The sequence below is a fragment of the Topomyia yanbarensis genome, chromosome 3 (genome assembly GCF_030247195.1).
Source record: "Topomyia yanbarensis strain Yona2022 chromosome 3, ASM3024719v1, whole genome shotgun sequence".
Taxonomy (NCBI): Eukaryota; Metazoa; Arthropoda; class Insecta; order Diptera; family Culicidae; genus Topomyia; species Topomyia yanbarensis.
Genome location: NC_080672.1, coordinates 200,633,727 through 200,660,068, shown reverse-complemented (window position 1 = coordinate 200,660,068; position 26,342 = coordinate 200,633,727). Strand labels below are relative to the sequence as shown.

Below are 26,342 nucleotides of genomic sequence, written 5' to 3'. Positions count from 1 at the left end.
CGTTCTAGACAACAAAAACAACAAATAAAAATGTACCTACTTCTTCATGTACACTTCTAGAAAACACGTCCAAACGTGTTAATCCGATTCAAAATAGAATAACAACTTCTTCTACCTCCGTCACACCATCCTACAGACACATTCCACGCACATGTATCGCTTTCCTCATGAAAATAAATCTGTTAATATAAGTAAAAGTTCTTCTGAAATATGTTGGTATAGGTTGAAGGCTCCCTAATCATAGATAGGGTGATGAACCTATTTGCGCCATGTTTCTATTATCACCCTACCCATTTGAAGCCGTTGGTTAGAGCAGTGTCTGCCATCTTTGTTCAACGCATTGAGTCAAATGGTAGCGCAACAATAGGGGCACTCGAATCGAGTTTTCATTGTGCTCAAACACGAGAATTTTACTGTTTTCAACGCATTTGTGTTATTATATTGGTTCTTAACAACGAAGCAAAGCGGTTGATGTAAATTTTTACGCATTCCATTTATTATAAGGCAAGAAATTACCGAATTAGTGAGGCACCTTGCTTAGTATGGTGAAAATAGGCTCATCACCCTATACAGAAATTTTTTAAAAGAATTTTATGACGGTCGCCAATGAAAACCAGTAATACATTTATGACTCGTTTTTAATAATTGAACTGATTTTTCGATACCACACCGACAGGTTTCTAATAAAATTTATTTGAAATGATCTTAAATTCCATTTTGTTGTTCACATATTATACAAAGATTTCATCCTTGGACGCAGATTTATTGAGTGAATGGATCACCGGATAAAAGGGGAGCAAAAATTAACCATTTTTGCGTTGTCCCCTAACGCAAAAATCATGTTTTTTTCAATTTTTCACGAAAACGAAGCACGCTTTCTATGAAATGATTTCAGAAGCTATTGGTACTCATCAATACCTTTCTAAAAATGTGCTATTTGTATATAACAAGCTTTGAAATCGCTCTTTCACAGGGGTGCACTGAAGTGTTGTCCCCTAACGCTTTCCGTTACACTACGATAAATCCTTCTGCGGAGTTACTTTGAGAGCCTACGGAATAGTATATAGACATAAAAGATATAACCAATCTATTTCAGCAATACCGCAGCCATGCAGTGTTATGGGGGGCATCAGGGGCGGGGAGAAGGAGCTGCCATTAAGAATGGGGATGCCATTAAGGGGAAGGCCTTATAATATCGAAAAATAATCAAGTTTTTCATTACATCTATCAGTAAATAAACCATCTAAGGATAAATCAGCAATTCAAGAATAGAGTTCGACGTGATTTTAAAGATATAGTCCATTCTTTACACTTTTTTCCACGCTTTAGAATGCCAAATAAGTATGAGAGCGCGCGGAAGCATTTGGTCATAGAGAACAACACTCACTCGTCCTCCTTAAACATTCTTTCAACTTGACGGGATAATTTTTGACTACTTGGAACTAAGCACGATTTATCTTTTCGGGATAGGTTTTCTTCAACATGAACCAAACATCGTAGTTCAATGCGGCTTTTTAATGTTTTTATAGTACGTTAAATTCAAAATGTTATCCTGAGGGGATACGCATTTCTTAGAATTCGCTAATACAATTTCACGAAATTGTACAGTTTTATATCATTTAGATAATTCAATGACAAGCCAGCCATCTGACCTATAAGACCGCAATTGTGTGAAATTTTTTAACGATTTTTTTGTACTCTAATATATCTAAGTTTTCAAAAAGCTGGATCTTACCCTTCTTTTTTCAAAAATTGCGTAAATCGGCTATATTTTGATTAATTTCCGCAATTATCACAAATAAGTGTCGTCTTGCAAATCTATGAGTAGAAACAGTTGTACAAACGCAAGAGGTTGAACTGGAAAGGCGATTTTCTCTTTCGCAATGTTTATTTCAACCGTATTACTGGTTTTTCGCGACAACATTATATACAATTTGTAAATATAATAACTGTTCGACTGAGTATAATCGTTTGACAGTCTTACCTTTGTTGAGTTGCTCCAGAGTCACATTTTTATATTTGTAACGCAACAAAAAATAAATGTTGAACGTTTTTTATCTGCCCTAATCAACAGTCAATTTTATTTTCAAGATTTTATAATGTCAAAAGACAAAGTCAGTGCACCAAAATCACTTGAAAAAAACTTATTTGGTCAACAAAATAAAGAAATTTGAGACACCCTAACAAATAGTTAATTTTATTTCATATATGTTCCGATGTCAATAATGTATAAAACTTACCAAAACTACTTGAAACCGATCCATTAGAAAGTGCCGATTGTGGTCGACAATCTCTTCTATACCGGGCCACTCTGTGGTATACGGTGTGTCCTGTTCTCAATCCATATTAATTTGATTTCTAAATATCATTTGTCAAATACACATGAAGGTGAAACAAGAAATACATCTGGTTTGGCAAATCTTTATTTTGAGTTATTTACAGGTTTAAAGGTAATATACATCGCTTTGTTTGAGCTTCAACAAATACTTCTGTCGCGTTAGGGGACAACACTTCATATGCGACCGTTTGTGCTCATTTTGGTGTTGTCCCCTAACGCAGCGTTCGCAGCGGTCGTGAAAAAAATTTCCTAAAAACTCGAAAATCCAAGTATAGGTGTTGTTCTGTTACTATCGATGATCAAATTGCTAGAACAAATAGATGCTCTAAAGCTTGAGACAGAGCAGGTTTTTTGATAAATACAAGTATAGGTTGGAAAATCAATTTTTTGCTCTGTTGTCCCCTAACGCGACACTTTCACCTCTCAGAATGAAAGGACAACCAGAAAAACATCAAACCCATAACATAAACGTTGTGTTAGGACTTTAAAAGTGTTCCATAAGGTTTGTTGAGCGCACTGTTACGTAGCGGTATCGTAACGTTCTTATTGTGGTGGTGGGACCACACTGTACTCACCAGCTATTAGGGTCGTTTCACGGTTGTCTCCTGGAGAAATTCACACTGGGGCGGACTTTTCTTCCCACACTATGGTCACTGAGCGAATCGTGATTAATTTTCGGCGGAAACAAGTACCTAAAGGAATGCACTGTAAACAAAATGGACGACACAACTTGTATATACAGACCATACACTTTTTATTTAATACTACTATTCTTTTTTTTATATCGGAGCCAGAAGGGCTATTGACAACAGTCAAATTAGTTTACTTGCGCTTTTTATTCGACGAAAACTTTCTTCTGTCGATACCGTTGCGATCGTGATGATGTTGGTCGACTTGCAGCTGGCTCGATGAGGCGCGGGCTTCGACGGTGGTGCAGTAACGTACGGACGATAGCGACGGGGGACTCCTGAAGAAGCAGCAACTCGGCCTATTTGTAGCGATGGCCTGCGTTTCACTTTTGGGCCCGGAGAGTGGTACAATGCGCACTTTTCACACACGAGTGTCTCACTATCAATCGAGCGGGATTTATAACGTTTTTCGGTCGAGTGGACCCTACCCTACCGGTACTTGGGTAAAGGCGTCCACAATGGCGTTTTTGGCTTGCCAATCACTGACCGTTTTCTGCACTCGCGTCGGACGTCGTTAATACACAAAAACCGGTAGCCACACTTATCCCGCTCGAGCAACCGAACAGAACCAAGCGATCGTGTGGATGTTCTGAACGGTCAACAAGATCCTACGGATCGACACATAAACTTTTCAACTACGGAAACGCGCGGTCACATTGGGTGTATGACTCGCTGCTGCTGGTCGTCACTTCTCCGGGTCAATTTTCTATTAGAGACTGCATTCCTTTTTCGCGGTAGATTTTATCCTTGCCCTGTCCGTTTTCCAAAATATACCCACCGCGCCTCCTCGCATCCCACCCCGCATTTGATGACGGTGATGATGAGATGACAGGACGATGACGGTTGACATTTACAAAAATTTTATCGTTTTGGTGGTGTCACGAAATATGCTCAAATTTTAGTACAATGTATTGACATGCTAAACGTGCGGTACTTGTTTCCTTGATTTTTTTTTATAATGAACAATTATAACGAATATAATAACAAAATGAATAATAAATAAACAAGCAAAATAAATAACAAATATAAATAAATAAATAAATAAATAAATAAATAAATAAATAAATAAATAAATAAATAAAAAAATAAATAAATAAATAAATAAGCACATAAATATATAAATAAATAAATAAGTAAATAAATCTCTGAACAAATAAATAACGAAACCTACATTTGACACCAACCAGGGCTATTAAGCAGAACTTAAACGCGACTCAAACATGCAAGCACGGAGTAGTAACGGTTTGACGTTTAAATTCTACTTAGACATTTACGAACAATAATTTCAAAGTATAAACAAAGAACAGGCGTCGTCAAATACACGGGATAGACCGTACACTGTTATTTATTTATACGACAAAAAAATAACAATATTTACAAATATATACAAGCTGGGCTCAGTGACCAAAGCGACGATATTGTGACCTAAGAAATCACAGGTCACAATTTTCCCCGACTCGGGTAAAAAAAAAACCCAAATGGTTTTTTTTTGAATGAATGCCGACTTCAAACGCGACTACTTCTTCCCGAGTGCCAGTTTTAATTCCGTGGAATGATTTTTCCAAAGGCCAGAGGAATCTGTCCCACGAAATTACGTGACTCTGTGGAAGTGAGCCTGTCCGTTTTTAGTCTCGCGCACTCACCGATATATCTGTCACAATCAGGAACGATTCAATCCATCCATCAATCCCAAAACAACTGTGAAAGTTTCACTGTCGAAATTGCCTATAATGCGTCAGAATAAAAGCCGTTGCTGCATTGGCTGAGTAGAATTATTAATCGGATACGCTTCAAATTGCGGAAAATTACCAGAAAGAAATCAGACGGAATTTGACATTTCTTTTTGCTACCATTACCGTCACAAGGGCTATCCTTGGACGAAACATCTAACACTACCGCTTACATACCGCACACACTCACTCAGAATTCAATTTGCTAGCCTTTCATTCCTCTTCATTTACACTCACATTCATACCATAAATAACACTAAACACTAACTTTTAATTATGCTAGGGGCCCCTAAATTTAAATTTGTGCTTTACCGGACTCTTTTTCAAGAGTCGGAAAGACTATTACTTTTGTGAAATGGTTAACTCGTTGCGAACTTCTTTTACTCTCTCGACATGCGAGAGAAAACTAGCTGAAGTTACGCAGAATTAACCCATTCACACTTAGAGTGTAAAGTCGACTTAAAACTGGCGGCGGGGAAACGTAACCCCGTCGTAACCCAGCACAACCCTGTCGTCAGATTGTCTATTATCCGATCCGTCACAGCTACTCATACTCAGCTGACTAATGTTGATTGTTTATGTAGTGATGGAAAATAGGATGATTCGTGATGTTGGTAAGTATTTTTGATTGCTAATTATGTTTTTTTTTGTTTTGTTTTAGATTGAACGTCGAAGTTTGCACCGTTATCTTTGAGATCGGTGGAGGATACAGGAGGGCGGATAGTTGGCTGACACTGTGCTGTGCAGCTGTGTGTTTCTTTCGTGTGTTTATTTTATTTGTTTTGGTTTTGTAAATAAAGTGTAATCGATGGTGCTTTTTTTATAATTCATTCCGCGGTGGAGCGGAGAACTAGCTAACCGGGTTTCAAATGAACAGCTGGCCAAATACCCAAACTTTTGCCGTTCAAATCCTCCAGCTCATAGGAAGACGATCCGATTTTCGCCTTGACACGACATGGAAGGAATTGTTGGCCGTATTTGGCATTATAGTTCTGTGCTGCACTAGACGGTTTCATGTTTCTGCGGTATATCAGCTGTCCCTCTACGAAAGCTTGTGCAAACTTGCGGTTCCGTAAATTATAGCGCTGTTGGGAAGCGTTGTGAGCTTTCGCCAGATTTTTGCGGACAAGGTCGTAGATTCGCTCAAACATTTTCGATCGTCGTTCTTCCATCTCTTCCGAAGTCAGCTGTACATCGAGACGGGTGAGTAAATGATCGGTGCCAACTTCAGAGTACTCGTGACCGTGATTAATGAAGTATGGTGTGAATCCAGTCGACGAGTGAACACTGGTATTCAAAACCATCTCGATCTCCGACACACGATTGTCCCAAAGGCGTTGGTCCTCCCTCACGTATGTCCTGATAGCAGCATTGATAGTTCGGTTGACTCTTTCGACCGGGTTTGCCTGTGAGTGATATCGTGAGTTGAGCCAGTGGGCAACTTTGAAACGATCCAACAGCTCCTTGAACTCTTTGGAAATGAAACTGCTTCCGTTGTCAGTGATTATCACTTCAGGAACCGAGTTTCTCAGGAACCATTGGTCTTTCAAAATCGCACACATGGGGGCACTACTGACATTCCTCACAGCCTGAACCATTACCCATTTCGAAAAGTAGTCACAAACTACCAAAATGTGCTGACTACCGCGACGAGTGCGGGGGAGAGGGCCAATGAAATCCGCTGATACGATCTGCCAAGGGCGGGTGGCAATTTTCATGTTTCCCATGGCAGGTGCAACAGGGACGGAAGAAGCTTTGACTTCCTTGCACATTCCACACTGTTGAACGTATTGTCGTATTTCTACTGCCATCCTTGGCCAGTAGAATCGTTGACGGATCCGTGCCAGGGTTTTGTCATAGCCTGGATGAAAGCAATCGTCGTGGTACTGTCGAAGAATATTTGGAACTTCGGTGGGCGGGGGAATCATTTTCCACTCGAAGCGAGTATCACAGGGATTATCGTTCACGGTGATAAACTTGAAGAGTTTACCATCGTCGATCTTGAAGTCTACAAAATCATCGGGCCGGCTAGCCACTTTGTCGGACATTAACGCGTACCACGACGATTCTTGAACAGCTGCGATGCTTCGCGAGAGGGCGTCCGGAACCACGTTCTCCTTGCCCTTGCGATGCTTGACGGTCATATCGAATTGCTGCAGATTCAACGCCCATCGGCTGCATCGTGACCCGACCTTCCATTTTGTACTGAGTATATGGGTCAGCGCAGAAGAATCGGTTATTAGGGTGAAATGGTAACCCTCAATATACCCACGGAATGCATCGATGGCGAGAATGGCTGCAAGCGCTTCCTTTTCTGCGGCATGGTAGTTCTTCTGGGGCGTTGTCAGTTTATGAGAGTAGAATGAAATGACCCGCTCTACACCATCCTGTTCTTGTGTGAGCACCCCAGCTACCGCCACGTCACTAGCATCCGTTTGGATACAGAACTCCTTGCTGAAATCAGGACTCCCTAAGACTGGTGAAGATATTAGCCGCTCTTTGATTTCGCAAAATGCCTGCTCGGCGTCCTCGTTCCAACGAATGGTTTTTGTTTTGCTTTGCAGAAGGTTTGTGAGTGCAGCGGTCACCCCGCTAAAGTCTAAGATGAAGCGCCGATAGTAATTAGCCATTCCTAGGAATCTCCTTAGTTTTGTTACGGTATTGGGCCGTTCGTATTCTACAATCGGACGAACTTTTTCCGGATTGGCTCGAAGACCGTCTGTATTAAGGAGATATCCCAGGAAGGGAATCTCAGACACTCCAAACTTAGACTTTTCGAGGTTTATGCTTAGGTTTGCTTCCCTTAAGCGACGTGCAATCTCCACTAGAAGGCGTTCATGGTGTTCGAATGTCTCCGTCACCACAACAATGTCGTCGAGATAGACGAAGACGTACGGTTCAAGCATCCCGTGGCCCAGGACATTGTCCATCAGTCGTGCTAACGTAGCAGGACTGTTGATCAACCCAAAAGGCATCCGTGTGTATTGGAAAAGCCCTTTGCCCTGTACACAAAAGGCCGTGTACTTCCGCGATTCTTGGTCCAATGGAACCTGGAGAAATGCTTCAGACAGGTCTATCGTGGACAGGTATTTAGCCTTGGGAAGTTGACCTAAAATTCGACCGGGATGAGGCAACGGATAAGCATCCCGAACAGTCCGCTCGTTAATCTTGCGCGCGTCCAAACAGAGCCGAACTTTGTTGGGCTTGATGACCGGCACGCAGTTAAGCGACCAATCCGAGTTGCTCCGTTCCAAAATCCCTAAACCCAACAGTCGTTGCAGCTCGACGGCTACCAGATCCTGCGTCTTCGGAGACATCACGTATGGAAACTGGCGGACTGGTGGTTTATTTTTCCATTCCTCTCCCAACACGATGCGATGCTGAGCTCGGTTGGTCAGGGTCAATTTCCCTTCTTGAGCAGGAAGGAAAAGTTTTTTTATGTTTTCAATAACCATGATTTCATCGTCGGTGAGAATGTTTTCAGAACTAGGGTGTTTGGTGATAGATACCGATGCAGTGGACTCAATCCCTCCACAGTTTTGCATCGCGGGCTGAATTTTGAATTTCCTCCAAAAATCCATTCCGCAGATACAATCTATGGACAGATTTGCAACTACCAAAGTAGGAACTATTTTCACACATCCTTGGAAAGCAAATGGAAGATGAGCCTGACCTTGAATTTGCAGTTCATCTCCACTTGCAGACCGTAGAATCACGTTTTTGGAGGGACGATGCAACTTTTTGTACTTCAATTGCGAAAAAAGGGTTTCGCTAATAAGCGTATGATTGCTACCACTGTCCAGGAGAGCACGTACCGGGTAACCGTAAATCTTTACGTGTGCGTACGGCCGGTTATCGTGGGGGACAGGGTAGGTAATTTGAAGAATTTCCGTAGACTCTGGGTAAATATCTCTGGTGGCCTGCACCCAGTAAGGGGGAGGCGTACGTTGAAGAAAACGGTCTTGACTTACGCGTTGGGTGTCTGCGAACGACGATTTTGGTTCGCGTTTGGTCCGTTTTTTAAACAAAACGGGCAATAGTTAGTCGGAAAACCGCGAAGACCGCACGTACTGCAAAATATGCCCCGAGGCTGTCTACACATCGCTACGTGATGACCAATCCTCCCGCAATTGTAGCAGGTATTGGCCGGTGGGGGAATGTGCGTGTTTATCAATTCTTCCAACGTGAACTGTGGACGAGAATTGAACCCAGATGGCACCGCGATCGGGTCTGGTCGGGCGGTATTTTGAGACGAATTTTGACTCGTTTGGGTGTTCGGTAAGGATTGGTTGTTTTTGTTGGAAAGTTGATTGGGACGAGACGAATTAGTGGATGTGTGTGAATTGTTTCTATTTTGGTTGACCTGAGATACTGCTGCGGTTTGATCTATCACCTGTTGAGTCTGGGATTGGTTCTTATTTTTTTTCTTCGAATTGTTTTCAGAGCTTTCGACCACTTGGACATTCCTGTCCGTCCCGAAAACCCTGTTGTATGCCGAGAAATTTAATGCATCTAATTTCTGTCCAGCAGCAACAAGTGTTTCAAGGTCGACTATCGGAATAAATGTCATTTGTCGCTTGTAGTCTACTCGCATATTCTGCTGTAGAATTTGTACTTTTTCGTAATCGGGAATCTGAACACTCATGGTTCTGAACAGTTTTTCGATTTCGAAATAGTACTCGTGGAAAGATTCATGTTTTTGTTGACGACGCTGGTAAATTTTCATTTTGATCAACGCGTCCAAATCAGGGTGCATGTAGGTGCGTTTTAATTCAAATACCAAATGCTGCCAATTCATCAATCTACCAGTGGTTCTTTGTGCCATATACCACTTGAGCGCTGAACCAACAAACAAATGCACAGCCGACTCGAAAAGCTCGACCTCCGACACATGCTCAGCTTGGGATAAAGCCTGTACAATTTCCAGAAACTCATTTAGCTTCAGCCCTTGATCGTCACCACTGTATTTAGTGATGTTCCATTTGGACACAGGAAGAGTGTGACGGTTGTGGTACGGTGCGGGGTACGGATTGTGTAGAACACCACTATACATGGGAGGTGAATTTCGTTTAGGGAAAGATGGGATAGCCGAAGCATGGTTGTACATCTCGGGATTTGCTCCAGTAGGATTAGAAATTCTCGTCGGATGATAGGGAATATTGTATGTATTGTTGGGAATTGGTATATTGTTAGAATGTAATGTACGATCTGGGATATTTTGAAAATTATGGTAACTAGATGAAGTATCGAATGAATTAGAGGGCTTTGTTGGCGGAAAATTATAGTTTTGAAATGTTCTGAAATTTGTATCGGGGTGTTGTGAATATGAAGTAAATTGAGCATGATCGGGAAGAGTTTGAGTTACAGCATCTTTTACTTCTCTTCGTCGAGCTAAATCGGCTTCTAGATCCGTAATTCTCGCTTGCAACGAATGGATCCAATCAAGGTCATCCTGACTAAGAACGGAAACTCTCGGTCTAGGATTTTCATCTGCTTTGTCTGCATCCAACAGAGCTAAAAGATCATTTCCTTCTTGCTGATCCCCCTGTGAAGACGAAGCAGTACCCCGAAAGAAATTATCAACAATCTCCGCTAACTCAACTACCGTATTTTGCAACTGACTATGCAGGTTAGGCGACCCCCGCGAGTCCCTTAACACAGTCACTAAACGCCTACCGACATGTACCATTCTAGTAAAACAAACCTTCTTTTCCTCTAAATCCTCCTGTTCCAAACAACCTTTTAACTCTTTAAACTTATGCGTACAAACCTCGACTTCCACAGTAGGATCACCCACTACTCTTCGTGGGCATTTTCCCGACGGATCATCCCTTTCCACCTTCAATTGGTCTCGCAGCCACTTGCGTTTTCGTGAGCGATCGAGACCGATAGACAAACTGACAGAACGGGCAGTCAGTTCATAATTCAGTTCATCGTCGGCTAAAAACTCCACACTCATATCAAAATACCAACCTTGGATCAGCTCACTAGCTTGATCGAATGTGAGCTGTGCCATTGCCATTATATAAAAAGGCAAAAAATAACAAAATTATCACAAACCACAAATAGTTTTAACACCCGCTAGAAAAGTAAACAAAAACCCGACAAGAAACAAATGTAATGGTATTAGTAAATGTCAAATTCAATCCGATCAATGCTACCTGTGTATGAAATATGTTCAAAACAAACGATCAATTTTTCTACTCAAGCACTAGCAAACGACGGCGTGCCAGATATACAATTTTTCATCACTCGCAACAATTCGCAATTCCACTAATCATAATTAAGTTTCAGGATCAACTTCAAGTTTGGATATCGACCCAATGACTTCGCGATTAATGAAGTGAACAATGTGAATTGAATTTCTCCGGGAGACACAACGAAAAAGGGATTTGCTTCTGGTCTTGGAAACAAATCACTTTTTCTTTTATTTTGCGTTGGGCGCCAATTGTTACGTAGCGGTATCGTAACGTTCTTATTGTGGTGGTGGGACCACACTGTACTCACCAGCTATTAGGGTCGTTTCACGGTTGTCTCCTGGAGAAATTCACACTGGGGCGGACTTTTCTTCCCACACTATGGTCACTGAGCGAATCGTGATTAATTTTCGGCGGAAACAAGTACCTAAAGGAATGCACTGTAAACAAAATGGACGACACAACTTGTATATACAGACCATACACTTTTTATTTAATACTACTATTCTTTTTTTTATATCGGAGCCAGAAGGGCTATTGACAACAGTCAAATTAGTTTACTTGCGCTTTTTATTCGACGAAAACTTTCTTCTGTCGATACCGTTGCGATCGTGATGATGTTGGTCGACTTGCAGCTGGCTCGATGAGGCGCGGGCTTCGACGGTGGTGCAGTAACGTACGGACGATAGCGACGGGGGACTCCTGAAGAAGCATCAACTCGGCCTATTTGTAGCGATGGCCTGCGTTTCACTTTTGGGCCCGGAGAGTGGTACAATGCGCACTTTTCACACACGAGTGTCTCACTATCAATCGAGCGGGATTTATAACGTTTTTCGGTCGAGTGGACCCTACCCTACCGGTACTTGGGTAAAGGCGTCCACAATGGCGTTTTTGGCTTGCCAATCACTGACCGTTTTCTGCACTCGCGTCGGACGTCGTTAATACACAAAAACCGGTAGACACACTTATCCCGCTCGAGCAACCGAACAGAACCAAGTGATCGTGTGGATGTTCTGAACGGTCAACAAGATCCTACGGATCGACACATAAACTTTTCAACTGCGGAAACGCGCGGTCACATTGGGTGTATGACTCGCTGCTGCTGGTCGTCACTTCTCCGGGTCAATTTTCTATTAGAGACTGCATTCCTTTTTCGCGGTAGATTTTATCCTTACCCTGTCCGTTTTCCAAAATATACCCACCGCGCCTCCTCGCATCCCACCCCGCATTTGATGACGGTGATGATGAGATGACAGGACGATGACGGTTGACATTTACAAAAATTTAATCGTTTTGGTGGTGTCACGAAATATGCTCAAATTTTAGTACAATGTATTGACATGCTAAACGTGCGGTACTTGTTTCCTTGATTTTTTTTTATAATGAACAATTATAACGAATATAATAACAAAATGAATAATAAATAAACAAGCAAAATAAATAACAAATATAAATAAATAAATAAATAAATAAATAAATAAATAAATAAATAAATAAATAAATAAATAAATAAAAAAATAAATAAATAAATAAATAAGCACATAAATATATAAATAAATAAATAAGTAAATAAATCTCTGAACAAATAAATAACGAAACCTACATTTGACACCAACCAGGGCTATTAAGCAGAACTTAAACGCGACTCAAACATGCAAGCACGGAGTAGTAACGGTTTGACGTTTAAATTCTACTTAGACATTTACGAACAATAATTTCAAAGTATAAACAAAGAACAGGCGTCGTCAAATACACGGGATAGACCGTACACTGTTATTTATTTATACGACAAAAAAATAACAATATTTACAAATATATACAAGCTGGGCTCAGTGACCAAAGCGACGATATTGTGACCTAAGAAATCACAGGTCACAGCACACCGTAGGACTTTTCAATCGACGAGCTGTTAACAGTTGCATGATGCGTGCAAACGTTGTCCTCTGACGCTGCAATGTGTCTACAGTGGTGTGTCATCTTATGCTTCAGCGGCAGGTAACAAGGCCAAAATAACGGCTACCGTTACCACGCCTACCAACTAATTTCCACCCAACGCTTCCTTTAGTCCAATGGATCTAGGTAGCGTAACGGAAGAAAAATTAAAATACTTGCAGGACTCTATGTTACCTATGATGATTGACATGTTAAATTCTACCTCCATGTTTGAAGCTTTTCAAGCAGGGTGGGAATTTACTAACAAAATTGTAATGAAATTAAAGTTTAACAATGACTTTAAATAATCATTTAAATTTGTTAAATTGGAATGATCGTTCATTAAAAACGTGCAAAGACGTATTTTTCAACTTCTTGAGGATACATAATGTAACCGTTGTGACCGAAACTTTTTTGAAACCAAATATTAAATTGAAGAGTAACTCTAATTTTGTTATTCATCGATTTGATCGAATTGTTGGATTCGGCGGAGGAATCGCAATAGCGGTTAATCGCAGGATCAAACATTCCGTTACGCCTTGACGTCTCTTGACACCGAGAGTTTGGGTATCGAAGTTGAAATTGATCTTGGTATCATTTTTATTGCTGCAGCCTATTTGCCTTTTCAGTGCACTGTCGAGCAAATAAATTTCTTGAAAGGAGACTTACAAAAACTTACAAGAAATCGGTCAAAATTCTTCATAATCGGTGATTTTAACGCCAAACACCGAGCCTGGAATAATGCTCAAAGCAATTCCAACGGTAAACTACTTTTTAATGGTTGCTCTGCTGGTTATTATTCAGTTTTGTTCCAGAATGGTCCTACGTGTTATTCGTCTGTAAGGAATCCATCCTGTGTAGCGAATTGATTACACATGCTGACTTTGATTCTGATCATCTTCCAGCAACTTTTTCACTTTCTCAAGAAGCTGTTTCCAATCCCATTAGCTCAGAGTTCAATTATCACAAAGCGAATTGGGAAAGGTACAAAACTTATATTGAGAATAATTTTAATCATGACCTTGGTTTACAAAATAATGCTGACATTGATATGGCATTACAAAATTTAACTATATCTATAGTTGATGCTAGAAATTTATCAGTACCAACAACACAGAAAAAATTTAATACTCCTATTATTGACGACGATCTTCAACTTCTGATTCGCTTGAAGAATATTCGAAGACATCAATATCAACGTTCTCGTGATTCTGCCATGAAATGTATCTATCAGGATCTACAAAAAGAAATTAAGCATAGATTCGCACTCTTAAGAAATGAAAATTTCGCGAAAGAGATTGAACAAATTAAGCCAAATTCTAAACCTTTCTGGAAACTTTCTAAGGTTATTAAGAAACCTCAGAAACCAATTTCAGCTTACTTCTTAAAAACGAAGAAAAAGCTCAAAAACTTGCTCATCAGTCCATAATTTCAATCTCAACGTTGTGAGTCCTATTGAAACCGAAGTCTTACAAAAATATGAAAACGTTTCAAATCAAGTATTGCCTCTAGACGATATTGTTTAAACAAACTATGATGAGATCAAATTCATCATGAAAAAGTTAAAAAATATGAAAGCTCCTGGTTATGATGGAATTTTTAACATTCTTCTTAAAAACCTTCCCGAAATCACCATGAGATACTTGGTCAAAATATTCAACAAATGTTTTCAATTAGCATACTTCCCTGAAAGATGGAAAAATGCCAAGGTTATTCCTATTTTGAAGCCAGATAAAAACCCAGCAGAAGCATCTAGCTATCGACCAATTGGTTAACTCTCTTCTATTAGTAAATTATTTGAAAAAATCATCCTAACTAGAATGATGTCACATATCAATGAGAGTTCTATTTTTCTTCCTGAGCAGTTTGGATTTCGTATTGGACATTCAACTACTCATCAACTTGTGAGAGTAACTAACATGATAAAGGCAAATATCTCAGAGGGCTATTACACTGGAGTTGCTCTTCTAGACATCGAAAAAGCTTTCGACAGTGTTTGGCACAAAGGATTAATTGCCAAAATGTGGGATTTCAATTTTCCAATTTACATAATAAAGATAATTAAAAATTATCTTACTAACCGTACCCTACAGGTTTCTTATCAGAATTGTAAATCTAATAAGATACCCGTTAAAGCAGGCGTCCCTCAAGGATCAAGCGTCGCACCAATACTTTACCATATTTTTACCTCTGATCTTCCAAATCTACCTACAGGCTGTAAAAAGTCACTTTTCTGTGATGATACTAGCATCTCAGCCACTGGGAGGAGTCTTCGTATTATCTGCAGTCGACTGCAACGAAGCTTGAATATTTTCAATGATTACCTGAAAAAATGGAAAATTTCCACTAATGCGGCAAAAACACAATTGATTGTGTTTCCGCGTAAGCCAAGAGCTTCTTCTCTTAAACCAAATAATAACCATATTATCAAATTTAATCGTTTGAATTTAACGTGGTCAGATCAAGTTAAATACTTGGGTTTGATTTACGATAAAAAAAACTCACTTTTAAGGATCACATTGAAGGAATCCAAACAAAATGCAACAAACATATAAAATGTTTATACCCTCTTATAAATAGGAATTCTAAACTCTGCCCAAAGAACAAACTATTATTTTATAAACAAATATTTAGACCGGCAATGCTATATGCAGTGCCAATCTGGGCAAGTTGTTGTGCTACTAGGAAGAAAACGCTTCAACGGATTCAGAATAAAATTCTGAAAATGATTTTGAAGCGTCCTCCCTGGTTTAGCACAAATGAGTTTCACAGACTCGCAAACATAGAAACATTAGAAATTATGACGAACAGTATTATAAGCAACTTCCGACAAAAATCGTTGCAATCTTCAATTGCAACGATTAGCACTTTTTATAGTTTATAAGTTAGCTTATAAGATTTGTTTAGCTCCTTATTCACAAGACAAGTAGGTTTAAAACATCCTACTGAAAAAATACTAAACTGCGAAAGCGTACTATCTTAATAATAATTAACTAAATCATGTAAACAATAGGGATGAAAAGTCACCACTTGTGGCTGAACACCCAATATACTAAATTAGAAATGTAATACAAACAAAACAATATAATCAAATAGAAAATAATATATAAAAAAACCTACTTTAATCCACCTAGCGGTGCAATTGTGTCTTTCTCAATAATGAATCACGAGAATGTGTGCGTTGTTTATTTTCATTAAAAGCTTTTAAATGCATATATTACATTTTATTATTATACATCACATAACAACTATATACAAGAAAAGAAATCATTATTCGAGTTCTAAAATTTTGAAAAATAAAAAACAGCCACAATAATATTGAACTGAAAAAAGGTGCGAAATCGGCAGTCCCAAAAAGTCGATTTTTATAAATAAAAAATTTCGAGATAACATCAAATCTCGACGTTTCATGTATTTTAAAGATGTTTGGCATCAAGAATTCGATTTCTGATATTTCATGGGGTCCCCCTGTTGATGCGTGAACCTAAATTAAAAAGAACTACCTAAAACTAAGCCTAAATTTAAATTAATCTAAACCTAAATGAATTAAATCTAAACTTTTAATTATAAACCATAGTCAATCAAACCTAATTAAATGCAAAAAAAAACTATCACCAAAAACCCCAAACCAAATTGATGAACCACCCTACGAATCCACTATGTTTACCGATCAGCACAATGAGTGATCGCACAATACAACCAAACGATCATGATATACGGGTAGGTAGAACCGTCAGCTGTGGAAGACGGAATGTGTGAAAATCAGCTGACAAAGGCAGTTGACAATAATACGTCGGTCGATCAAGTCAGTGCGTACCCCCGCTACAAGTCCGTCGTCGTGAGTGATAATTTGGTCATCATATTCGAGTTGTGAACTCTTCCCGCAAACAAACCCCGAGTGTAGTGAAATATAGCTCGTTTTCTAGTGAAGAAAGGACGATTTGACTTGCTAATTGTGGTGTAGTGTAAATCTACTATCCCTGTCCAAAAAGGGGGAAAGGTGCAGTGCCCGCAAAGAGGACGTTTAGTGCCAAGAAGAAATCGGTTGTACATTATATTGGAAGTAGATTGAATTGCTCAGCTACGATCTTTCTGGGCCGCCTACCACAGGCGGAAGCAAAACCTTCGAACGGGAAACCATCAAGTAAGTCCCCCCAACATTGGTCCTTCGAGCCGGATACGGAGGAAACCCCAACCAGAAAGGATCGGTGCGGTGAGTACGCCATTACAAATTGCTGCTGACGCAACGCTACGGCAACGATACTGCCCGTCCCAGCCCCCGAAGGTGCCTACCGTTAAGGACATTTTGGACGCTATCGCTGCACTTATTGCGAACTTTTGTCATCGCAGCTGATTTGCGCCAACTCGGAACAGGATTTTTTGATAATTTTCTGTTTGCGAGAAAATTTGCATGTTTTGATGAGGTGGTGAGTGGCAAATTCGTGTAGATTGGTACGCTCGCGTCGGGAAGGATAAATTCATTCGATTTGCGTACCATTCTCGGTCGTTCCGCGAAAAATTGGCATATCGTGACGGGAAGGATTTTTTCGTTCGAATTGTGCCATTTTCGATTCCGTGTCGTGTAGGAACGGTACCCGCGCCGGGAAGGAGTCTGATTTTTCGATTTCTACCGTTTTTTCGTTTCCGATATTCGAAGTGGTGGTAGTGAAGATCAGTAAAGTGGTACAATAATGGCAACCAAGACAGAAAAGAAGCTGTCAGAGTACGTGATACCGCGGAAAGGGATCCTTGTAGTGCAGAAGGCAGTGGAAAAGTCCGCGGAGAATTTCGATTGCGATCGGGATGCGTGCCAAATTCCAATTCGCCTTGATTTACTGGACCGGATCTACAAAGAGTACCTGGAGGTACAAGGACAGATCGAGTTGTACGATAAACCGGAGATGAGATACCCATCTGCAAGAGAGAATGGATTTCGAGACGCGTTATTGTACGGTCAAAGGATTTCTGCTGTCCAATCGTGCTGTGGACCTCAACCCAACCATGCTGAACAGCACTATGGCGGCACCTGCTCATGCTTCGTCCTCGTTCCATCTACGATTACCCAAGATCGATCTTCCCAAGTTTAGCGGTGGCTTCTCGCGTTAGCTCGCTTTCCGTGACACGTATACGTCGATGATCCACAGCAATGCAGATATTCCGACGGTTGCGAAGCTGCAGTCACTGGAGGGAGAAGCCCGGAAACCTTTCGAGTCCGTAGACATTGAAGCGGACAACTACGCCCCATCCACTGGTGGTGTCAAAAAACACCCCACTGAAGAACTCGAAATATGAAGTGAAAATGGACATCTAACACCCACTAGTAATCGTTAGAACGAACTCAAATTAGTGACAAGAAATCCAGAAGAATTCACACAAATAACAGTTAACTATCCAACCAAATAACACCATGAGGAAGTGAAGCAGCTGTTGCTGTATACTAGTAAACGTTAGAATGAACTAAAATTAGTGACAAGAAATCCAGAAGAATTCACACAAATAACAGTTATCTATCCACCCGAATAACACCATGAGGAAGTGAAGCAGCTGTACGGCAACAGTTTGGTACCGATGCCGCCACACCCACCACAGGCCCACGAGTTGTTGCAAATTAAGCAGTTGTACGGCAAAAGTTTGGTACCGATGCCGCCACACTAGCCACAGGCCCACGAGTTGTTACAAATTAATTCGACACGTAGCAGTATCTCAACCTACTCGGACGGTTTGCATGACTGACGGAGAATTACGGTGATACTAGCAACAGCAGCAGAGTCCGGAGGTAAGAGTTCGATGAATGCGCATGCAGTAAAAAGTGAAGAGTTTGTACAATAGTGAAAAGAATCGACACAAATAGTGTCTTGTACTGTTCCAATTGTCTTTAAATTAAAATAGAACAAAAACTAACCTGTCAAAGCCAACCAAGTGCAGCTATACAAAGGTTGTTATTTGATTACTATATAGTATCGATTGTCTAGATTTATGCCTCAGTATCATACAGTATGATCTACTTAACCAAAACCTAATTTATGCACTACACAATCAAACAGTAAACAGGTTTTAGCTAAAATCCAGGCTAAAATTGTCTATAAAAATAAAATTATCAACTGAAGTATCCGCACAATAACCCTAAAAGCATATATCACAGGTGGATATTAAATTATTATATACTGTATATTAAATTTTAATTATTAGATACTAAATTACTATATATTAAAGTTCGAAAAAATGGGGTCTAGAACAAGTAAATCCCCGACAGTAAGCGGAGATCCGCAAATAAATATTATCAATAGCTTGGAACAGCACGCAAATTGGCAAGATAACCAAGATACGAAATACTGGTTATTACTGACGATTTGCTCCATACAATTAATATTTACCATCTACCAAACGTACACAAGATACGTCAAGCGCCAAGCGTTTAAGAAGGCAAAGAAATCGCTCGCAAGTCTAGATCAGATCTAGAATGCACATACATTAGACATAAAACAATAAATTTAACAATACAAAAAAAAACATATGGAAAAAGCACTAGAAACATTAATAAAGATCGACAATAATTTTAAAAAAAACTCTCACCAAGAAATTTTCCTATTCCAATTTAATTGAAAAAGAAAAATTATGCAAAGCCAATTGCAGGGCAATACAAGAATATCTACTAATAAATGAGGATACATTAACCTCAGAGAAATTATTTTTTTTGAAAAATCATCGAGAACGTTAAATTTTGATATTACAACTGCAATAAACAAGAGATTGCAAAAATTTAAAATAAAATTTAGATTAAAAGGGACAATTTTAGCTATCATTTTCACGAATCGGCTAAATAAGTTAAAAATTATGGCAAATTTCGACATTAAAACGGCAGCGAAGCTAGCCTCTTTAATTCCACTATACGATGGTAATAAAGAAGGAGCTAAAGGTTTCATAGATGCTGTAAATTTTATAAATACGATCGTGACCGAAGCTCAGAAACCCACGGCGGTACAGCTAGTACTCACCAAGCTCACAGGCAAAGCGAGAGACCTTTTTACAGCGGTCCCAGCCAGCCTAGTTGAGATCGCCCTGCAAATTCAATTGAACTGCACAGACAAAAGCAGTTCGGATTGCGCAGAAAACAATTTCAAAAATATAAAGCATAACAGTGACCCGCGAACTTTTGCTAAAAGCGTCGACGAACTGAGCAATCAGCTCGCCAACGCATACATCCGAGAAGCCTTTCCGGGTGAAGTAGTGTAACGTACGTAGTGATTAAGCAAAATCTATAGCATCTGGTGTCCAATAAGTCAGAAGCGCAACATTCAAAACTGCGGAATGTCAGCAAAACTGGCATCCCGCCACACGTCAATAATGAAACGCACGCAGCCAGCATCACACACACAAGCAATGTAATTTCTGCATCACACCTTGGAGAAAGGTTGGCAAGAGAACCGGAAAACTTAAATCGTCATTCGTGTAGTGTTGGTGGTAGAAGGTAGCCGGTGCAGTTTTGGTTGTGCCAAATCGTTTGGTACGGTGGACATTTTGTCTTTGGCACAAGCACACCTCGGGAAAACCTGCGTCCCATCAATCGTATTGACCGTTGTTGTTTGAAGGAATTGGCAAAACCAATTTGAACCTTATTCGACGGCGTCGCTTAGAAACCGAAGCTGACAGCAGACCGGTTCCAGAAAAGCAGTAACGGCGAAATCAACACACGGAGGTCGAATAAATAAATCGGTTCGCCCAGCAAACGAACGAAAAGGACATTCAACGAGCACGCTACCACGTACTTCTGCCATCAACACTAATAGTTGCGATTCACAAATTGGACAGGTTGAGCAACAAACCTTAAATTACACTCAACTGAGAGGAGCCGATCGGATCGGAAACGAAAGCGTCCAAAAGGATACTCAGATCACGTCACTCCGTGCTTCTGTCACCAAGACACATTTGGGAGTGACAGACTAGTAAGCGTTACCGACAGCGAGCACAATATCCAACAACTGATAATTTCCCTCGCAGTCGCTCAGCTTCCGACGATACATATTCATGCAAGTGCGCTGACGTCGAGAAATAATAAGGGTGCGAGAGCTTTATGTCGGTGGTTGGACAAGAGGAAGTACGGGCAATTCGGTTCACGGTCATTAGCAAACAATCGCCCCCAAGAGGGGCCTTTTTGTTTGTTTGAAATTCCTTTTAAGGTGCGCCCAGCGCGGGAGTAAGGAGTGTGCACATTTAGTCGTGCATCCCATATCGATCACTCCAAGCAAGGAACGAGATCATTCAGATCCGCGATCTCGAAATCGCCGCCAGAACGAAATCTATGCTGCGAAGCGAATCGAGGTGAACCGGAATGACGTGTGGACGGTGTGATGCTCGGCCGGTAAAGATGATGATCGTGTGCGTGAGTAGGAAAAGTGACCATTGTATGCGTGTAGCAATAGGACAAGCAGGGAGCAAGCATAGAATATTATTGTAAGGATGTAATCGAGGGAGAAAAGAATATAAGTGAGATGCGATTATAGATTTTGGCTTTGTGTATTTTGTTGGTGGCATTTTCAGTCCATGCTAGTCGGTGCCGCTGAGGCTTTTGCCAATCAGCCAAAGCGAAGCCCATAACATTGGCGCCCAACAAAAAATCCCACCTTTAGGCAATTTTGCCGATTGGCGATAATTTTAGTTTATCAGTATTCACAGGTTTATAGTGATAGTTTGGTTTGAGTTTACACCCGATCAAAATACATAATTCTAAGATGGATTACACTCAACTGAATGAAGAAGAACTCGCTTACGAGTTGGTGTTAAGGTACATTGTTAATTTGGGACCTACGACGCGTCGCATCAGAATACAGCATCTCAACAACGCTGTCCAACACGACAAGGCGCGCGGGGTGGAACACAACAACTCAGAACATGTCATGAGTTCTACCGTCAATCTCGAAACTTGTCAAGTGAGAATCCAAGAGCTTCAAAAGCTAGTGGACTCCGCTTTAAGAAGCTCGAAAAAAGACAATTTACCGCAGTTAATGTCGCGGCTATATCATTATAAACACAGGTTGGCCATTCTAAAGCCACCTGAATATCTGTCGGACGTATACGAATCACTTCGAATGGTAGTAGATGTGCTTCACAGCGATGTATCCGATGCTTTAACAAATCCAATAAATGAAGCAGCTGATAGAGTAATAACGAGGACATCACAGCAAACTACAGATCCAACGAGAAATCAGGCAACAACTGCCGTCGGGGATCGCAGTGATGCGTCAAGAAGAAGCGGAAACATCAGTCAAGGAACAACGATGCAGGTAGGCGGCTCCCCGATGATACAGGGACGAGGCAGGAGTATTGAGGTGCAAAATGTGTCCGGATCGCAACGCAACCTTTTCCGTGAGGATCAGGAAAATTCAATTCGGAAGGGATACACTCCTCCCCCACTCGAAATCATTGACGAAAACAACAGAAATAGCGTCGGCGAGCAAATGTTTTCCGAGCACGGGAATAGACAGGAATTCCACCGAAATACCGATTACGATAGGTGGCAACGACAACGACACTATCCGTCCCAACGAGTAAATAGCGTCGACGAGCAGATGTTTTCCGAGTACGGGAATAGTCAGGGTCTCCATCGAAATACCGATTACGATAGGTGGCAACGACAACGACAATATCCGTCCCAACGAGTAAATGGCGTCGACGAGCAGATGTTTTCCGAGCACGGGAATAGACCGGGTCTCCATCGAAATAGCGACTATGATAGGTGGCGAGGACAACGACACCATCCGTCCCAACGAATAAATGAACAGAACACTGGAAGATGTCCCGATATTCAAGGCGAGTTCGACCAATTGCGGGATGATCTGCTGAGACACTTTCTACATGGGGAAAGAAGGTCGTCAATTGATCGCGGAGATGATAGACGATTGCTAAAAGCGGTGCATAACTGGCCATTCAAATTCCGCGGAGAAAAGGATACCACTTCTTTGAACGTTTTCCTGGACAGGGTGGAGACCTTCGCAAGGTCCGAAGGTATGAGCGACAATACTCTGCTAACGTCCATCAAACATTTGCTACAAGAAGACGCGCTTGACTGGTATGCGCGAGCTACGTCACAACGGACTCTGTGTTCCTGGGAGGCCTTCAAGAGGGAAATAAGAAAGGAGTTTCTCCCAAGTGGATACACACAAATTCTGCGTTTAGAAGCTAGCTTTCGGTTTCAGGGCCAGAATGAATCCTTCGCAAAATACTTCCGGGATATCTCGGCATTGTTTAGATTCATCACGCCGCCCATGGAGGAGGAAGAAAAGCTCTTTATCGTGAAAAAGAACATGAATGCAGATTACGCCGCCATTGTTACAGCAGCAAGGCCACACTCCTTGCAAGACATGGTCAATGTTTGTACCAGTTACGACGAAACAAGGATGTTGTTGAACCAACAGCGACGCATACCGATTCCACACAGTGCGCTCCTGGAGCCAAACTTCGCAACGCCAGTGGCTCCGCAAAGACCCGCAGCACCAACACAACAACGATTCGGGAGAATACATACCATAGATACGGAAACAAACTGTTTAGATACAGACTCACATATGCAAGGGTCTCCCCATCAGATTGAAACATTAAGACGAGAAGACGAAAGTTGGCAGTTGAAGGTTGATCAACTGGCGGAGCAAGTCAACGTCATGAAAATGGAACTAGATGACAGGAATACAAGGTTGAACTCTGCAACAACACGGAACTCGCAGAGATTAGACACGTCGGGTCGGGATCGACGATTCACGCAACAAGACTCGCAGCAGGTTCAGCGAGATGAGCACCTGGCAAATGCACAACAGATTCCCCATCAGCAACACTGCGCTGTGCAGAACCAGCAACGGGATACATATTCACGAGTGCAATCGCAGCAGCATAGAGAGGGTTTGCAAGAACAGCGTCGACCAGTGATGCTATGTTGGAATTGTGACGAGGAGGGGCATCGATTTATGGATTGTCCCAAGCCGCAGGCAATACTTTTTTGTTATAGATGTGGACGGAAAGGGTACTCGCTGCGCAGCTGCTTCACGTGTCGAACAGATGCGGGAAACGCAATGGCGGGGAATCTTCAGTAGAGGGTGTTGATTCTTCGCAGCAACTTGAAAACCCCTCAAACATCTCTGAATTCCGACACATCAACTCGCTTATAATCAACCTTGAAAGGGATAACAGGCCGCACGCAGTGATCAGCGTGTTGGGACGTAAAATAACCGCACTATTGGACAGCGGGGCGAATTGTTCACTTCTTGGAGGGAAGCACATAGATCTAGTCGAGGAGCTAGGTCTACGTAAAGGCACTGTAAGCGGAGGATTTAGAACAGCCGATGGTACGCACCATGAGGTAAACTACTTCACCCGACTACCGATTGTATACAACAACCGGAATGAGATCATTCCGGTACTATTGGTTCCCACTATACCAGACTGCGTAATTCTCGGAATGAACTTTTGGGATAAGTTCGGTGTCAAAGCGACATGCTACTCATTAGAAGCTTCATTGGAAGAATTGGAAGCTGAGGAGCCGAGAAAACAACTGACGGCAGAGCAAGATCGTCAGCTTCAACGAGTTATCGCCATGTTTCCAAAAGCGGAGGCCCAAAAGCTGGGTAGAACGGCTATATATGAACATCGTATAGATGTAGGAAATGCGCCGCCGCGGAAGCAACGACATTACACAATGTTCCAATACGTTTTACAGGAGGTGAATCGAGAGATTGACCGCATGATAGCACTAGACGTGATAGAAGAAGCCTGTTTCTCTCCTTGGAATAACCCACTGGTGGCTGTAAAGAAAAAGACAGGCAAATACCGGGTTTGCTTGGACGCGCGTCACCTCAATTCGGTGATGGTAAATGAAGGATATCCAATCCCTCAGATTTCGTCAATCATCAACAACTTAGGCGGTTGTGCGTTCATATCGTCGCTTGATTTGAAGGACGCGTTCTGGCAGCTTCCCCTGCACCCAGATTCACGTCCGCTTACAGCATTTACCGTACCGTCCAGGGGCCACTTCCAGTTCAAGGTGGTTCCATTTGGCTTGTGTACCGCTAGTCAAGCACTTTCAAGGCTAATGACGCACTTGTTCGCAGATCTAGAGCCACATGTCTTCCACTATCTAGATGACATTGTCATCTGCTCAAGGAATTTCGAAGAGCACATGAGGCTACTGACGGAGGTGGCGAATAGATTACGGAAGGCCAACCTGACAATTTCGATGGAAAAGTCGAAATTCTGTCGTCAGCAAATCAAATACCTCGGTTACGTGTTAAACGAGAACGGCTGGAGGGTGGACGATGAAAAAATAGAATGCGTTGTCAAGTTTCCAGTTCCGTCAAGCAGAAAAGAGGTTCAACGATTCTTGGGTCTCTGTAATTGGTATAGACGGTTTGTGGCAGACTTCTCGCGGCTCGCTGCGCCGATTACCGAACTGACCAAGACAAAGACGAGATTTCGGTGGACGATTCAAGCAGAAGAAGCATTCCTTAAACTCAAAGCGGCATTGGTATCGGCTCCGGTGTTGGCAATGCCAGATTATAGCAAGCCATTCGCGGTAGCATGTGACGCCAGCGATGTTGCAATCGGAGCAGTTCTAACGCAAGAGTTCGATGGAGAGGAACATCCGATATGCTACTTCTCACAAAAGTTGTCATCGTCCGAAAGGAAGTATTCGACGACTGAACGGGAATGCTTGGCAGTCATTCGGGCAATAGAAAAGTTTCGTGGGTACATTGAAGGAGTACGCTTCACGGTGTATTGTGACCACGCTGCATTGAGTTATCTGCGATCAATGAAAAATCCGACCGCACTCATGAGTCGGTGGCTTCTACGGCTCAATGCTTACGACTTCGAAATAAACTACCGAAAAGGCAGTTGCAACGTCGTTCCGGACGCACTCTGTTCTTAACGGAGGAGATAAAGGATCCTTGGTACAGGAGTTTGCGAGAGCGAGTGTCGAATAACAAGGACAACTTCCCAGACTTTCGAGTGGCAAACAACGAGCTGTACAAAAACTGTGCAAGCAGGGATGAAACAGGAAACATTGTGCACGTATGGAAGAAGGTAGTGCCGTGCGACGAACGAAGCGAAGCCATAAAGAAGTTTCACGACTCTCCAACGGCAGCTCACCTCGGTTTTCATAAAACCTGGCATAAGATACAGGCACACTTCTATTGGCCCAAAATGCGGGAAGAGATCAGCAAATGGGTTCGAAATTGCACGACGTGCAAGGCAAGCAAACCTCTAAACACTAAGATGATGCCACAGATGGGCAAGCTAAAGCCGGGCAAAGTTCCATGGGAATTGATCTCCATAGATTTTGTTGGACCGCTCACTCGCTCAAAACGTGGAAACACAGTAATGTTTGTCGTAGTGGATTGGGTCACAAAGTACGTCATCGTCCATCCAATGCGTAGTGCAGAAGTGTTCCTAAAATTTTCACGTCCCCGAATCG

At 41.7% G+C, this 26,342-nt stretch overlaps 1 protein-coding gene across 3 annotated transcripts in view; it reads right to left on the bottom strand.

Moving 5' to 3' along the window:
* Nucleotides 1–26,342, bottom strand: part of LOC131689751 (dystrophin, isoforms A/C/F/G/H) — a 1,859,985-nt gene that overhangs the window by 1,194,675 nt on the left and 638,968 nt on the right. The gene's annotated exons all lie outside the window — the stretch shown is intronic.